At 47.0% G+C, this 5836-nt stretch overlaps 2 non-coding genes across 2 annotated transcripts; one reads left to right on the forward strand and one right to left on the reverse strand.

Moving 5' to 3' along the window:
- Positions 1 to 431: 431 nt before the first annotated feature.
- TRNAT-AGU lies at positions 432 to 505 on the reverse strand. The gene has a single exon. It is a non-coding gene; the product is annotated as a tRNA-Thr (tRNA).
- A 5023-nt stretch (positions 506 to 5528) lies between these two features.
- On the forward strand, positions 5529 to 5601 carry TRNAV-AAC. The gene has a single exon. It is a non-coding gene; the product is annotated as a tRNA-Val (tRNA).
- The last annotated feature ends 235 nt before the right edge of the window (positions 5602 to 5836 follow it).

The raw sequence follows: 5836 nt of genomic DNA on the forward strand, positions 1-5836 counted from the left end.
AAGAGCAGACACATTTGTTAAGGCACCACTGGGAGCTGCATCCCTAACTCCACTTTACCTGGCAGGCGAGTCACCCAGCTTAGCCACGGTGTGACTCTCTGGGACTTTTCTCCCAATCGCTCCATTTTTCATCAATGACAATCAAAAGGAAGGTGACATGACATCTGTGTGTGAACATCTCCAGGGAATCACAAGGATGTGTGGTGCAGGCTCTCATGTTGCAGCAATTGCAGTTGAAGCAACCGCCATGCCAATGCCAGTCATAGCAGCCTTTTCATCAACTCCAGGTTTGTGATTTGATTGTTTCCAATGCTTCTCTCCAAAGAAGCCTTTTCCTTAGCAAGCAATGACTTGGATACCAAGGGAGGCCTCTTCTGTTTCCTAGGAAGATGCAGGAAAATGTGAGCAGAGGAGACAAAAGCCATATGCCAAGGCACCACTGGGAGTTGAACCCAGGATCTCCTGTTTACTAGACAGGTGCTTTAGCCAGCTAAGCCATGGTGCCTGCCTGAAGAAACAGCAAAGAATCCTGTGGCACCTTATAGACTAACAGACGTTTTGCAGCATGAGCTTTCGTGGGTGAATACCCACTTCTTCGGAAGAAGTGGGTATTCACCCACGAAAGCTCATGGTGCAAAACGTCTGTTAGTCTATAAGGTGCCACAGGATTCTTTGCTGCTTCTACAGAACCAGACTAAGACGGCTATCCCTCTGATACTTGCCTGAAGAAAGTATTTGCAACTGTTTCATTTGATGGTTCAAGTCAACACCTGCAAATTCTAAAGTACAGACGTTCCCCATTTCCCTCAAGACTTGCAGACCTTGAGGTGTCTGGCTCTCTGTGCACAGAAAGCCACAGCTGAGTAGACAGAGGGCTTCTAACATGTGCCTCTCCCACCAGTCACTGTGATCATGTAATGGTTAGTGATCTGTGTTTCAGTCGCAGCAACCTCGGCTCAGTTCTGAGTCATGGTAACCTTTCCTTCAGCTCCAGACTTCTCATTTGCCACTTTCCATGTGTGGTGGGCTGTCTGCCCCAAACAAGCAGGAGAAAGATTAAGGCAGCCTTGAAGAGGCTGTGCAGAACCCAGCCTATCAAGAAAGGGTTTATTGGGAGAGCCAATCAGGAGAAGGCTTGCTGGAGCAGCCCATATATAAAGAGCTGCTCAGCACAGCAAGAGTTAGTCACTCCTTGGAGTTTGAGGAGGGAGGATTGGCTGCTAGGAAGGAAGGAGCCAGGAGGGCACCATGATCAGAGTAGTGCTGGGGTAAGAGGTGCATGAGTGACCTCCTGGCTGACTACTGCCAGACTAAGGCCCTGATACAAAGGTGGAGGAAGGTTCTAGGTCTGTTGGGAAATGGTCCAGGGAAACAGATGGCAGGGTTGGAGGTTCACTCCTTTTGCCTCAGTAGCCACTGACACAGGTGGCTACACCCTGGACTGCAGCCGGCCACTGAGGCAAGTGTCTGGGTAGAGGACATCCTCCCCCCCCCCACCCAGGAGGGGGGAGAGAACTGAGTGGGGCACAGCCAGAGGGCTGTGTCCATAAGAGGACACTGAAGTCCTGAGAGCAACATGGGTCCTAATGATAGAACGGATGGTGGCCAGACGCTACTAGATGAAGGCGCACCAGTGAACCAGAGCTAATTGCTAGGATGGTCAGCAGGAGGTGCTGCAGTGAGGCATGCCCCATGGCACCAAGACTTAGCCGCAAGGAAGGCTCTCTCTGTCTTGAACAAGCACTTAGAAGGATTCTGCTGACAGATCTTTTCTTTTTCTGAAAAGAGATACAAAAAAAGGAGCCAACAGACACACTAGGTTCGGCAAGGAAGAACTGTCGGGCCAAGCCAGGCTCTCCTGGTTAGTAGGAAGGTTCTTCAGCCAGCTTCTTCACAAAGACCACTATCTAGAGACCTTTAAACAGCCACTGCAGATGTTCACCACAAAAGAGATGCCAAAATGGAGTTCTCCACTGCCTGCAGCCATCACGCTACCAGGAGTTCTGTGCACAGAGAGGCCCCTGCTGGTGGCAAAAGGCTTTGGTAGAGACTCTTCTGACACTACCCGTTCTCATATAGTGTTTAGCGCTCTGTGTTGTGGCTTCAGCATCCACAGATGCCAGTTCAATTGGGGGACATTTTTCCTGTCTCCACATTTGTCTAATGGCTCCTTTCAACACTTGTCACCAAAAAGACCTGTTTCTTTTGCAAGCGATGTACAGCCAGGCAAAGGCAGTCTTCTCCATTTCCTCAAAAGATCATCAAGCTGTGGGGAGAGGAGACACATTCAGCCAAGCTGGATGCTGAATCTCCTCTTTATTCAGCAGGTGTCTGTGAAGGACATACCTCTACACCATGTAGAGGTCAAGAATAGGACTTTATTACACACAGTGCTGGCAGAGTGGGCTTATTAGGCTCAGAGACACTGTTAATTAATTAATTACAATAGAATATATAGATTTTCCATGGGCGGGGGAAAGTGACAGGCTAGGCAGTTCCACACCCCGGGACAGGTTTTGCAAGACAGGATAAGCACATTAGCCAATGATTAACAGATTAGATAATGTCTCCACCCATGGTCTCAAGTTACCAAGTTAACATTTCATTAATACTTTGATAAAATGTTATTAGTATAAAATATATATGTTGAATTCTGATTTGGGATCCATAGGAATGGAGCAACTCCTTTGATTGTCCAACAGGTACATTCCTAGGGGTTAAAGCAAAGAAAGGGTGAAAGTATATGGCAATAAAGATTGTTTTCTGTGTGTCTTAAGGCAGGCATTGGTCCCTTGGAAGGGAGGTGGAAGGATGTCATATCTTATACTGACGTGCCAACTTTTCATAAACTCAAGGTTGGATCTGTGGGAAGAATGTCTCCCTAGAGAAGAAACAAACACAATAGGGATTCTTTGTTCAGTCTGCAATTCTGAATAAGACACAATCATTTAGTTCTAAGCTCCAACACCTGGCAATTTGCTGACCAGGCCTATCTTAGCAAGCAAGGCTTTCTGTTTACCCAGCTTTCTCTTAGCTGGTCACTATTTGCTAGGCCTCTAGTCCTTGACCATAATCCGGACTTTGGGTCTGGAAAAGAACTGGCACAATCCATAGACCAGGTTGTTATATAAAATGCACATGGATTTGAACCCTTCACATACAGTAATGGCAAAGTTCTTGGTTCAGGCTTGTAACAGTGATGGAATAAACTGCAGCTTCAAATCAAGTCTCTGGAGTCTATTCAAAGCTGGGATGGGTCATTCAGTCCTTTGTACAGAGCTTCAGTTTGTAGCAAAGTCCCTCCAGAGGTATGAAGCAGGATTGAAGACAAGATGGAGACGAGGCATCAGCTTTTTATAGTCTCTTGCCATGTGGTCTTTGCTTTCTTTGTCCCAAGGACACTCTGTCCAGCACGTGGCGTAGAAACACCTTAGAGTTCTGTCCATAGGCAGGTCCCTGCAGACCTTGCTGAGTCACAAGGCGTATCTGCCTTCTCTCAGTGGGGCGATTGTATAGCTGATGGTCCTTAATGGGCCATCAAGCAGGCTAGACAGAACTGACACCGGAAGCAGAGCACAAGATTGAAATACGGGCAGCATAGAGCCAATATTCATAACGTCAACTACAATAATGATACACATCTAGAGATAGCATCATTATAATCAACCAATCAGAACCTCTCCATAGACCCCTTGCACGACACCTTTCTACAATATTGGCTGCAAATATAGAACAGTGGTCGCAACAGTGATCTATACAGTTACAGATTATGTCAATAATGTCACAGGAGGTGACACGGCATCATTGAGACTGATACTGGAATACTGCCTTCAGCTTTGGTGTCCCCATTTGAAAAAGATGTTGTGAAATTGGAGCTGGGGCAGAAAGAGCCACCAAATGTTGTGAGGTCTGCCTTCTAGTGAGCTATTGAAAGAGCTCAACCTGTTTAGCTGATCAAAAGAAGATTGAAAGGTGACTTCACTGAAGTGTTGAAGTGCCTTAATGGAGAGAAAGGATTGGGTATTAAAGGGCTCTTTAAAATAGCAGAGAAAGGCATAAGAAGACCCAGTGGCTGGAAGGTGAAAAGAGACAAATTCATATTACAACTAAGGCACAAATATTGAACAGCGAGGATGATTCACCACAGGAACAAGCTACCAAGGAAAGTGGTGGATTCTCCATCTCTTGATGTCATTTCATGAAGACTAGATGCCTTTCTGGAATGTGTTTGCCCCAAAAATAGCTATGGTGTCCTACAGGAGGCCTGTGATATGCAGGGGGTCAGATTAGATGCTCTAATGGTCTCTTCTGGCCATAAAGTCGACTAATTTCTGAAAAACTGAGTGTAGCAGTGGGAGCAGCATCTGTTTCCCTGTCTAGCCGGCTTGCTGCCTAGAACGAACGCTCCTTGAGTGGGGTGATCCCCAGGGAGCAGCTCAAACCTGCAAAGTGCCTGGCCAGGGGCAGGACATTGGCACAGCAAGGGAGGGGTGTGGCAGTGACATCACAAAGGCCTTTTGCAGGACCTCAGACTATTGGTCCAAGGCGGTGGGGAGGTGGTGACCTCACAGAGAGATGCTGACATCAGCCAGGAAGGACAGGGGCGAGGGGCCAGGGAAACCTCAGAGACCCCTGTGGTTTTGCTTCAGCAAGTCTCCTTCTCCAGGTCTCTCTCTGAGGACTGAGAGAGTATTCGGGTTCACGGACGTGAGCGCCAGGAGGAACCTCTTTCGAGTTTTCTCCTTCCCTTTCAGTGATTTTACTGGAAAACAGCCGTCTCTGTTTAGAAGGTAAGAGCCTCCTGGAGGTTTGAAACCTGTTCAGTCTGATCCATCTGGTGACAGTTGAATTCTAGGCATGGAAAACATGAGCTTAAGGAGGCAGAATTTTATTGCACACCTGGATTTTGTCCCTTAGAATCACTGGGGACATTGGGGTTTGTCCTTTTTGTTTCACCTCTTGCTCCATCCACTGTCTGATCCCTCTTTTCTCTTCGTCTCTTGCTTCCTTTGTCCTTTCTCCTGTTCCCCTCCCAACATCAGTTTTTTTTCTCCTGCTGATAACCACTCACGTTAACTGATCACTCTCGTTATAGTGTGTATGGCAACACCCATTTTTTTCATGTTCTCTGTGTGTATATATATTTCCTACTGTATTTTTAACTGCATGCATCCGATGAAGTGGGTTTTAGCCCTCAAAAGCTTATGCTCAAATACATTTGTTAGTCTCTAAGGTGCCATAAGTACTCCTCATTATTTTTGCAGATAAATTAATGGAGGTTAAGTCCATTAATGGCTATTAGGCAGCCTGGGTAAGAAATGGTATCGCTAGCCTCTGTTTGTCAGAGGGTAGAGATGGATGGCAGGAGAGAGATCACTTGATCATTACCTGTTAGGTTCAGTCCCTCTGGGGTACCTGGCATTGGCCACTATTGGCAGATAGGATATGGGGATGGATGGACCTTTGGTCTGACCCAGTATGGCCGTTCTTATGTTCTTATGAAGGGAGGGGCACAGCCCTGCAACAGAGTTTCTGTAGTATAGTGGTTATCACGTTTGCCTAACACGCAAAAGGTCCCTGGTTCAAAACCAGGCAGAAACATGATGGCTTAATTTTTCCCAGCTCCTAGTGGCCTGTCCCTGCTGTTGTAGGAACAGCAGTGATTTCTATGCTCAATAGGTGTGTTATACTTCCCCCATTCCCATTTTTGTCTCCTCTCCCTCTCTGAATGCCTGTGAAGTGGCTTTCCCCCTCCCACTCCCGCTCCCTCCTGCAATGCTTGTGGGATGAAGGGGCTGGTTGAACAGCTGGAAGATCAGAAGAGCTCCTAGATAGA

The sequence above is a fragment of the Mauremys mutica genome, unplaced genomic scaffold, assembly GCF_020497125.1.
Source record: "Mauremys mutica isolate MM-2020 ecotype Southern unplaced genomic scaffold, ASM2049712v1 Super-Scaffold_100093, whole genome shotgun sequence".
Taxonomy (NCBI): Eukaryota; Metazoa; Chordata; order Testudines; family Geoemydidae; genus Mauremys; species Mauremys mutica.